This window comes from Chenopodium album, chromosome 10, assembly GCF_948465745.1.
Source record: "Chenopodium album chromosome 10, dcCheAlbu1.1, whole genome shotgun sequence".
Taxonomy (NCBI): domain Eukaryota; kingdom Viridiplantae; phylum Streptophyta; class Magnoliopsida; order Caryophyllales; family Amaranthaceae; genus Chenopodium; species Chenopodium album.
The window spans coordinates 15543132-15555546 of NC_137843.1; the positions used below are offsets into that span (position 1 = coordinate 15543132).

At 32.8% G+C, this 12415-nt stretch overlaps 1 pseudogene; it reads right to left on the minus strand.

The window, feature by feature from the left end:
- Nucleotides 1-3536: 3536 nt before the first annotated feature.
- Nucleotides 3537-6720, minus strand: LOC145564924 (uncharacterized; annotated as a pseudogene).
- Between the last annotated feature and the right edge of the window lie 5695 nt (nt 6721-12415).

Consider the following 12415-nt stretch of genomic DNA (forward strand, 5'->3'; position numbering starts at 1 on the left):
TCCAGTTGCGTACATTGCTTTCAAGATATCAAAACCGGGTCTATGAGTGGCCATAAGCCACTCGCACTAGCCTTGACTAGTGTTGGCCGCAAGTGCACGCACACGCACAACCGCACACACACACGCACACACACACACGCATATATAGCTGCACACACTTACAGTGCATGCTTGCAAGCTGCTGATTTATATAATATAATATATATAATATTATAAATTATATTATATTATATAAATCAAAATACGTTCTAATTAAACAAGTGGATATGGAGGTGATAGAGTAACTTCTCCCCATTATAATTAACATAAAAAAAAGTACTATGGAGGGAAAGGTGGTGGGAAACATGCTCTCGATGACATTGATGTTAACCTTCTGAACTTGATAGTATTTCACACCTTTGATGATATTAAACCAGGAAATAAGTTGCCATTATACTTCGCTAACAAGGGGCCTATGGAGTCAAAATTGTTGAAGAAGCCTCACCTAGCCAGTGCAAGTGCAATTTCATGTGGCTCATCCCTTTCCGGTGGAGATATAAAAATGTGTTGCATCTCTTGAAGATATGCTGAAGTTTGTGGACAAGACAATAGAAAAATTGGCTAAACCTATTCTCACCCCAGCAAGAAGATGGCAAATTGGCAACAATATACCATTGTTGGCGAATCGCAAAAAATATAGTGATGATAAGGTATGTGTATGCCACAGGAGCAAATACTATCCTTTTGTGATTTATGGATGCCATTTCATAGAAAACACCATAGTAGATTGGTTCCTTTGGTAGGTGAGGACGGAATCAGAGTAACTACGGTAAATGTTTGTCATATGAAGACATCTTAATGGGGCTCAAATTCCCTCATCTTCCAACTCATCAATGCCAAACCTGGCACTCTGGTTTGTCTTTTCTTAGCTACTGATGATATTACTTGGATCGCCAAGTGATCGATTGAAGGTTTTTTTTTATTTTTTTATTTTTACTTTATAATTATGTTCCTAGCCTTCAATTCTGTTCTAGTTGTTGTTCAATCCTTCTTCTAATGTATAGTGGACTTCCTGTTGTCAACAAAGATGTAGTGGACTATTGTCCAAAGAAGATTTGATCGGAGAATAATGAGGAACTTTTCTTGTGTGTGTGTAATTTAATTCTCTTCATATTATTGCTATGTTTGAATCCGAAAACAATCACAAAATTAACAATGCTAACTAGTAATATTATATTATATCACAACATTAATCTTGATCGACAAGTTGAATTTAACAAGGTAATTAGAAAATCTCCTATTCAATTAATCACGTTTATGGCATACTTGGAAGGAAAGTAACACTACTCTGTCTTTGATTAAAAAAAAATGTTTCATTCAAACCACACATTCAACAAGTTTTTTTATGTTGATTTTGACACCGTTAATCACATTATGCAGGGTCGTGATAAGGCTCTTAGCTTGTTAAACTCTCTTCTTCTTTTGGTTGGAGCCTCCCTCGAAGCGGCTTCATGAAACTCAATTCAGATGGCACTTGGAAACATTTGGAAGCTGTTGTAGGGTATGGTGTCATTAGGCTAGAAAATGGATCTCTGGTTATTTTTGGCTTCTCAAGTAAATATAATGCGGTCAATCCTCTTGCGACTGAACTTTTGGGCTATCCATGAAGGTCTTCCAATTTGCTACTCATGCAATGAATATGGCTATTGGGCACAAAGACCACTTCTTGGCAGCTCCATTTGCTAAGTAATACTTCGATGCTGACCTGGGAGCTTCTACTTCTTTTGGATGATCATTTCAGTCTTGGTTCCTCGCCGTTGTGGATGTTTATATATGCTTTTATAAGTCTATAATATGTTTAATATCCTTATTATGTATTATACCCTTATAACTCTCCTTATTATTAGCTTTTATTTCAGTATGTGTTGCTCTAACTTAGCTCGATTGTAACAAGCAGGTATAACAGGATTATATATAGTACAGTGTACCATAACGGTCTTTGAGATGTCAACTTAATTAAGCCTTGATCCTCTTCTAGAGGTCTTCCTTGTACTCCTCAAACATTCTCAGTGTCACATTAACTAGTGTGTGTGCAAATGAATTAATACTCTGCATATCCAAGTGATTATATATGGTTTTTAATTTTGTTTCCGGTGAACTTAGTAGTATATATTATTAGTTAAAGCCATCTGTTCAAGAAACAAGGGGATAACTCTGGTTTTAGGACATTTACTTAATTGGGGATTTTTTTGTTTCTTTATCCAGTCATCATGTTAAAAGAGATGGTAATGTTGTAGCACACTTTGTTGATAGATCAGTTCCTGTGGAAGGGGTTAAGCAAGCTTTTCTGAATTCTTTCACGCATGGTGTCTTAATACTTGCAAAGCTAATGTAACTTAAGCTTGTTTTTATTAATATTTCCCCACTTTTTTTTAATATATATATATATATATATATAAACCTCATGAACCTTCAAACCCATCTAGGCAGGCTAGGGGTTCTTCAAGTTCTAGTGTTAAGCCTGAGGAGCAAATTAGAATTAAACCCAAAGAGTGGAGGGTGCCTAGAAGCAATGCAAAGAAGTATGGTGGTGTTGTTGGGTAAAACAAAGGAGAGAGTAGCATTGGAGCAGGTAGGCAAGTGAATACAAGAAGCAAAAAACCAATGCCTATTAAGGATAGTGATGAAGAATCTAATGCATGGCCTACTGATGAAAGTGAAGATGATGACTATGAAGCTTATGAGGTTAAGGATGATCTGGATATGCAGTTGAACATTAAAGATGATTATGTTGTGGAAGAAGAAGAACTTGCTGATGATATCCTTAAGAAAACCTTTGAAGATTACTTAGATGGGTCCCATGTTTTAGACAAACTGTACAAAAATGGCAAAGTGTGGTCTCACTTACCATTTGGGTCCATTCAACTTGAACCATGGTAAATTTTTGAAAGCAAAACTGAGTTTCTTGAGGTATTCAGTTGCATACAAGAAGGGTTTGCAGCGTCAGTTCACTATGCTGACAATCACAGATACACAACAAGATGTTTAATGGGTGATTGCAACTGGAGGATTCATGCCACTGTCCTTATTGATAAATTCTGCTGGGCTATAAAGAAACTAGAAAGAGAACATAGAACTTTTGGGAGGCTTGAAGAGAATCCTATGGTCTCTTCAGTATGGCTTTGTAGACATTTGTTGCAAGAATTGGAGGCAAACCCAGATATTCTAGTTGAGTCATTGCATAGAGTGTGCATGGAAAGATACAAGATCATAATGTTAAGCTGAGATTGTTCTACAAAGTGAAGGCATTAGCTAGAGAGCAAATACATGGTGGTTTTGCTTAGTCTTATGCACTGCTACGACCAAAGTATGTAGAGATGATTAAGGCCACAAATCCTGGGTCATATGCTCTTATTACATGGACTGACAGTGGGGATCAGGGTTCAAAATTCAAGGCTTGTTTCATATGTTTTGCAGCCCAGGCGAAAGGATTCTTGGGGGCTACAAACCCATCATAGGAGTAGATGGTGCACATCCTAGTGGTTATTACAAAGGGATTATGCTAATTTTACTTGCAATTGATGGGAATCATGAAATTTTTGTCCATAGCCTATAGTTTTGTTGACACAGAGAGCATAGATAGCTGGACTTATTTCTTCAGAAACCTCAGGATCTTTTTTGGTCAATATGGATGTCAGAAGAATGACTGGACAATCATCAATGGCAGGATGAGGGTAAGGTACTTCATTTCTCTAATTTTGTAATAGTTATCTTTACAGTGTTTAGATCCTTTCTGACAACACTAATTTTTAGCGTGCACGGCTATGTAACACAGTATTATACGGCTATGTAAGTTCTCTTGCTAACAAGAAGCAAGGCATGAAAGGTATTATTAATTTATTACTAGTTGCAATGCATTGTGTAAAATATATATGCTGAATTAGTTTTTCTCAAAATATATATATATATATATATATGATGGTGTCTTGGGTTTTTTTTTTTGGGTGTTTAGACAATTTCAATATCACTACTATTTACAGTATTAGCTTAGGTGTAAGTGCATGACATATACAAACATGCAATTCTATATACAGCCAGTGTATGAATGATCGGGGTTTGATCCCTGGAGGCTAATTAAGGGTCTACAGCATACCTTTCAAAAAATGCAAGCAATTACATGAATCATAACAGAATGAACAAAGTAATTGTAATTTGTACAACTAAGGACTGCTTTGCCAAACAAATCATCAAACCAATTGAATTATTAAGCTTCATAATTGATCATCATGACGAAAATAGTTCAGTTATAGTAATATATAAGTATATTACACATTTATACATAAACACACAAGAAGTAAGCGATGATTACATTTGTTTGTACAATGTTTTGGGAATGAAGCAGGGGTAGCTAGCAGCGAGCCATGCGAGTTGGGATTGGTGGCTCTCTGAGTCCTTCCCTATTCCATTTCTCCACATTTCCTTGCCAACCTATTCAAAAATGTTGAAGAGAAAGGATGGATCTCACACTATCCTCGGTAAAAGATATAACACTAAATCATGGCATATCTTTAATCATGAAGAGTTATTAATTCAGGACAAAGGGAGTATAAGATAAGCGTACCTAAGGAAGGATCAGCTCCACGATTCTTAAGCTCGCGGTACTCTTGGGTAAGGCCGCACACACAGCAACATTCATGAACTAGACAATCATTGTGTGGCTCCTGTGGCAATTTAAACATTTCCCTGAGTCTTCTTCTATATCCAGCTGCGTACATTGCTTTCCATCCGGTTGGAAGAAAAGTATAAAGGCAGCATGCTTTCTGCTGGGCTATATATAAATTGTAAAGTAACCATACAACCATCAGCAACAGTTTTTTAACCATGATTGACAGAACAACTATCAAAGTATACTTACAAAGGAAACCACTTATCAAAGGATCAAGTTTGTTGTTAAATATGGGTCTGGGCTATACCCGTCATTAAGAGAGAGTCCACTTTACAAGTCTAAGGTAGTTCCATCTTAAAAGCATATGACAATAAAAGGAGTAGCTTTAGCCTTATTAAGTATTTTAACTCTCTATTCTTTTTTTAATGTGGGATACTTACATGTGTTGTTTGAGAAGTTTCTTCAACATGCGCAAAGTATAATGCTGACTTCAAGCTAAGTACAAGTGCATGCACCTCGATCTTGAGCTCGTAAGGCTCATGTGTGGCATCACACATAGCGCGAGACAGCCCCAGTCGATCAGGCTGATCTACAAATATTTGTAAATCAGTCTACTTGGTGGGCCATGGTATGTCAGGATAAATATTATATTAATGCAAAGTACGGACTTCAACTGTGAGAAACTAAGGGCATGATTATGGACGTTTGAAACGGAGGTAGTAGCGTCGTTACTCTTTTAATTCCCAAAAATTAGAAAAAAAGCTATTTCACTCCTACATTCTCATCTGGATCTTCGTTGTTACACATTACTGCACAAGAGTGGAAGAGAACCGTATTCCATAGAAGAAGATGATCCTCAGAGAATTACAAACTCCGACAGCATTATTCGGTTGTACAGGGTTTTTTTTTTTTTTTTTTTTTTTTTTATCTTTATTTTTTTTATTTTTTGTGTGTGTTGAATTGAATTGTTAAAGTGTAGTTAATAGATCTGTTATGGTATGTGGTAGTGTAGTCAATTGCTGGGATGAATTGGATTTCGAATTGCGGAGGAAATTCAATTTGGGGAATTCCTCTAATGGTTTGAAAAGGGAAAGTGATTCACGAAATGCAGATGGAGGTTACGGTATTGACTATCCCCAACGTTAGTCAACAATTTGCCATGTCATTCAGCCGTTTGAGGAACATCTTGCTACAGTTACAGAATTACCCCCAACTAAATCATTGAAAAGACTAAAATAGGCCCTGATTGGATGAGTTTGTCAATCAGCCTGATTAACTTGTATTTCCTCCACATAGCGCATTAATTATTGAATTCTAGTAAATAATTTGTTACATCAATTTTTATTTTGATTTATTTATTTATTATTTTTCTTAAGATAATAATTTTAGCTAGTTCCAAGCATTTCTTGAGTATTGACTATTGACCAAGTCTATAGGTGATGAACTTTGCAACAAGACTTCCACGTTATGTAATTAACTACCGTTCAAAATCTTCTAATCAACTAAAAATCATCATCATCAAGGAATTATTATGTGAATAGCAAATGAACGTAAGAAAAATAAAGCGAGAAAGACGGCAGCAGATTAAAAATGAACCATACAACATGCATGATGTAACGCAACCGTGACCTACTAATTAAAATGTCAAAGTTCAAAGAAAATATACTAAACTAGTCGTAGTACAGTATTTTATTGCTTACTTGTTGTGCCCCCATCAATAATTTCTGCAATCTCTCCCATGGTGATCATAGGGCAAAAACATGTCTTCAAGCCTACAAAATTGAAGAATTACATGTGTCATCATTGATTAGACGAGATTTGATTACATGACTGCCCCACTATACAAACTTAGCTAGCTGATATCGACACAATTTGTTACACAAGTCATACAAATACGAAACAAAGTAAATAAAGGAAAATATCACAAGGAGAAACAAAACGAGGAATTGAAGGAGTTGAGCAAAAGCATTACAAAGATCGTGATCAATGCAACAGTCATTGAAGCCGGTGCTCCATTCTCCTTCAGGAGGATACTGGGATGCCTTAGAAGGGGCTTGATTGTTGTAGGAACTCATTGTATATATCAAAGGAAAGAGGATAAATTTAGGCAAATATATATATTCTTCCAATTGAATTGTAGCCTATTATCTTGTAAGCTTACGGCTACGTTATGTTATTTGCAGGGGGTTTATATATAATATGTAATGGATGTAACGAAATTCCATGGAAATGGTGTTTATATATTTATTTAATATAAGTTATTATGGGGAATAAAGAATTTAGTCAAAGCAAGTTAATATACGAAGTACAGCAAGTACTACCTGTTTTATTTGTTGGGATTTTATTTTTTATTTTTTTTTTCGTTTTTTTTTGGTCTAACTTCTAAGTCGTTAGACTAAGCAGTTGATAGTGACTAAGGTTTTATATACATACATATAGTATAACACATATATAAGTGTATAAAATGATCGAAGACAATGACAAGGCTACAACTAATAGAATTGCAATTTACATTAACCAAAATCAGAAAAAGATTTTAATGAAGTAATGTTTTGATCAAAGACTTTTCTTTTTATTGATAACAAGCTCAGCATTTAATTAGCTTACTAATAAATAGCTAGCTAGCTCTATAAAGACGTGATGCATCATGCATGTAAAGTATTTCATCAATCAATTATATATGATAGCTAAGATTGCATTCATGTTAATTCTTAAAGCTTTACGCATATGAAGACTTTTTGGTGGTTACCCAAAAATTATAGCCATTGTATTTGTTTTGCATCTTACTTGACGATTATTTTAAGAGAAAAATAAATGTTGGATTTATATGGATAATTAAAGTAAATCAATATCCACCAATTAATGTTGTATAAACTTTGAAGGAAGGTGTCTAACCATACAAATTCAAAGCAATTAAGGTATGACAATGTATGTATTCCCCGCCCTTTGAACATGACTAAAACTAAAACGACATTAACTCGTTGATTAATCTTGCAATATCATCATAAAAGAACAATCTATCACTTTGACTCAATAGAATATTTTTACCAAAACAAAAATATATAACCTACAAAACTGAAAAGTTCTTGTGAGAATATCTAAAATTACTAATATTAATTTAATGGAGTACTCTCTCTGTCCCTAAATTACATTCCTATTTTCTCTATTATGTGAGGAATAAATGCTAGAAATAGGAATGTAATTTAGGGACGTAATAATATATATATATATATATATATATATATATATATATATATATATATATATATATATATATATATATATATATATATATATATATTGATGTTTGAATTGAAATAATTTGATTGCTATTCAATCCTGATAATTTTGACTATTCAATATTAGTTTGGTTATTACAATTATCTTAATTAATCCATTATTAGACAAATTCCAATGTAATTATGTAACTCTATGTTTCTTGATAATGATATAATGTACCCTTTATTAGCAAATATTCAACGTGAATATGAATGGATGTCTCCCTTGGTAGCATTGTAGTTCCTGCAGGAGATGCATGATCCGCATACTGCATCCCTTTCAAAAAAAAGCGAAAAGAACATTGTATAGAAATGTAATGAATATTTAGTTAAAGTGAAAAGAACATGTTATAGAATTGTAAAGAACATTGTATAGAAATGTAAAGAACATTCAGTTAAAGTGAAAAGAACATGTTATAAAATGTTAAATAATCTTCTTTATCTTCGTGTTCTTTGATTGTTAGTATAATATACTTTTATTTGTGATGTACTTTTATTTGTGACATAATGTTAATTTTTTATTTTGAAATGTTCTTTGAATTTTGTCTTTAGATTATGGTGGTCGAATATAAATAATGTTCATTACATTAAATTATCATTATAGGTGATCAAAAATTCGGGTCGGGTCGGGTTTTAACATAATATCTCGTGCCTAAACTCGGAAAATATAGCGGGCTTTTTGGGCTTTTTTCAGGTCAGGTTTGGATTTTTAACTAAAAATTCATTTTTTGGCTTGCCCAAACCCGCCTTATTTTCGAGCCGGATAGGGCCGGGCTGAAGTTGACCACCTCTAATTATCATGATCTTTAGTAATATTACGGATGTTCTTTAGATATATATAAAGAACATAAAGTTTGATTTTTTTTTTACAAAATAGTTATATGTTATTTACAAAACAACTATATGTTCATTACAATACAACTATATCTGATGTTCTTTATAAAGCTAGATGTTCTTTATAAAATAACTGTATGTTCTTTACTGAACAACTAAACGTTCATTCCGTCTTTTTAAAAAGAAAACGGATGCACGGAGCATTGTGCATCCGCCTCCATGGAAAAAATTTCACCATTACTAGCATACCCATTATATATTCCCTATCTTGTTGGTCGTCCCGCAGAAAAGTCAACCTAAACCGATTTTTGTTTCGATCAAACATGTTACAAATAAACAATTTTAAATTTGTGCTAAAGAAATACTCGTTATAAGATTATGGAAAATAATAAACATAGCCCTTAGGGCTTTGTATAAGGAGCTAAAAAAGGAAATATAAAAGTTAAATTTACATTAATCACACCAATTTACGCGTGATTTTGTCATGAATTTCTAACTTAATTCCATTTTAGGAAGTATATTTAATGCTTATAAATAGCTCTAAGGGTTATATATATCATTACCCTAAGATTATTTATTAAAAAGAAAAAAATTATAATAATTGGATACTTTGACGTTGATAATAAAGGCGTTTGGGAGTGCGAATGGCTACCCCATTTGGGCGTCTAAATGTCCAAGGGCCCATGTCAAAGTCCAAAGCTTATGTTGAAGTCCAAAGTAAATCGTTAATTAGACCCATCAAGGCGGTCCAACGGCCCAAGAGGCCCAAAGCACAACTACCACGTATTTATGACATTGATGATGCATTGATGCACGTATATCGATAAGATCATAATGTCTCACATATAACTTAGCATAGGCATGCCCGCATGGGACTGAGTATTCTCGAACACATCTTAGCTTAGTTTACAATATTTATGTGCATATAAAATGAGGTTCAAGATCAACATATTCCTTAGCTAACAACTCTAGATACACCCTTAGCTTGGTGATTGTCCAAATGTGAAACAATAGGAGTAGATGAAGCTAACTAATTATAAGTATTGAAAACCTTTAATCAAAACGACGGAATCATAGGGAGAACAAGCATGTAAGAGAGGAAATTGTAGGGGATATATCAGCAAACTCTCATGAGTGAGAACCAAGTAAGGGTTGACATAGTGAGAAAGTTTACATCTCACAAGTAAAGGTTGTGAGATTATATATTTAAAAAAAAAAAAAAAAAATAGCATGCAAGAGAGAAAACTTCAAGGGGTATATTAGTCAATTGCTCATGAGTGGGAATCAATTGAGGCTTAGTGTAGTAAAAAAGTTTGCCTCTTAAATTATAAGGTTTTGAGATCAAATATGAAGATTTTTGGTGTGAAGACTCCTTTAACCCCCCCCCCCTATTCCCAAAGGTCCAAGCTTGCTTATTAGGGCTAAAACAGACTCTCATGATTCGAAACGTAAGAAAGAGTTATTAAGTCTTTTAAGACCTCTTTAAACTTACAAATAATTCAATATGTGCTTACTCTTACATGTTAGACTAAAATTTTCAAATAGTGCAATTCTCAAATGTAACATTTGAAGTATTAGAATGTACTCATGTTAATACACGGAATATGTATTTGCAAAAAAATAAAAATTAAAAAAAAAAAAAAAAAAAAAGTAGTTGGAGAAGTAAGTAGGGATGGATAATTTTTAAGGTGGTAAAATTATTTTAAATTTAATTGTTTAAGGCTAAGTAGAATTTGAGTACGTGTTTATTTATTCAATTTTGTTTTTGGTTTTTTTTTTTCAAATCATATATAGTTTTGTTGAAGCAACGTTTGATTATAATCAGAAGTCCACAAACACAATAAGATCTCTGGTGAAAAAAAAAACGGGTTTATTGGATACACGTATTACTGTTAATTTCTCGATTTCATAATGTTAGTCCCTCCGTTTTATAATGTTAATCTCATTTAGAATCTTTTAACTTTTAAGAATTAGAGGAAATCTTCTAAATTTCTCTTCATACTTCCTTCGTTTCTTTTTAGTTGACACGTTTCTTTAGTCACGTTTGCCAATGCACGATTTCAACCATTAATATTTTTAATTATCGATAAGTAAAAAGTTGTAAAAACTTGATATTTTGGAAATATATACCGTGACGAATTTAACAAGATCCCACATGATTATATTTTTCATTACGTATAAATCACAAAATATGGTCAAAGGAAAGTGTGTGAATAGTGCTAAAGTCAAAACGTGTCAACTAATAAAAAACGGATGTAGTATATAATAACAAACAGTCATATAAGATCTACTTTTATTCGTCTCAGTGACTACTTAATTAATATCTAATTTACATGATTTTTACAAGTACGAGATTAAACATATTTGCAATCAAAGATTTACATCGATATACGAAAATGAGACTAATATTATAGAACAGAGGGATTAACAGTAATACGTATATCCAATAAACTTTTATTTCCATAGAATAAACACGTTAAATAATCGACTTTTTTGCATATTATATTTCCTCCTAATCCTTAATGCAACTATGCAAGTAACAATGAAACATGACTCATGCGCTTTATTAATTAATTGTTAATTATCAAATCTCATACATCGTGATAGCACCTTTTTCAACTTCTTCTTCTTCCCCTTTTTTTTTTTTTTAAAAAAAAAAAAAATTTATTTTATTTTATTTTTGTAAATGTGTTCAGTATTTTTGTAAACTTACAAGCTATTGGAGTGATGCTTATCGTTGTTCTGAGTTTGTGACCCTACTCGAATATATAATAATTAATTCTTAAAAACGTGTGGCTGAAAACAAAGAAATCAGGAAATTAATGTATGATTGTCAATTTGTCATTGAGAGAATTTGTCGTTAAGAAAGATAGTTGTCATAATCAAATGTTGATTTCTATAGTCTAGGTTCACACTCACTCTAGTAGTTAACTGTAAAATTTTAAGATAATACAAAATGGTTTGGGCAATCTAATCAAGAAAGTGGAGAGTTCGGTTTGTTAACCAGATCGAAAGAGGTTTCATATTGAAATTAATTGGTGATATATAGTACGTATGAGTAACTCCTGTGGAAAGACAATCATAATTTTAAAAAATAATCATAAGACACACATTTACTCGAAAGAAAATTAGATTGTGACAGATCTAGTAAATTAATTTGATAATTTGCTACTCTGTAATATATTTGGTTTTTCTAAATCATAGGGACACCTTTCAAAATCCACATTTGACATACTATTAAGTTTAACTAGTTCTTACGGAGTAAATATTAATGAAGGTCAAATGTGTATTATTTAAAAAATTATATAATCATATGAATTATTAATGCTTTTCACGTTTTATACTAGTAACTGTAGAAAGTTGATAAAGACAGCAAGCGATGTATACGATAGGAACAAATTAAATAAGACTAATTATGCAATAAAAAAACAAGGAAGTATAAAGTGGAAAACATGTAAAAATGAACAAACCGAGTAAACCGACCCACCAATTAAGACGTTCCTAGAAACCTCATCACAAAATTTTGGTAATTGTTAGCTAAACATTTTACAGATGGCAGTCAATAAATGGATGATATTTAACTAACTCATCTAATATATAAATTGCTTATTCTTGACTTAGCTTATAATACATCTCCCCTACAAATATAAAGGTATAT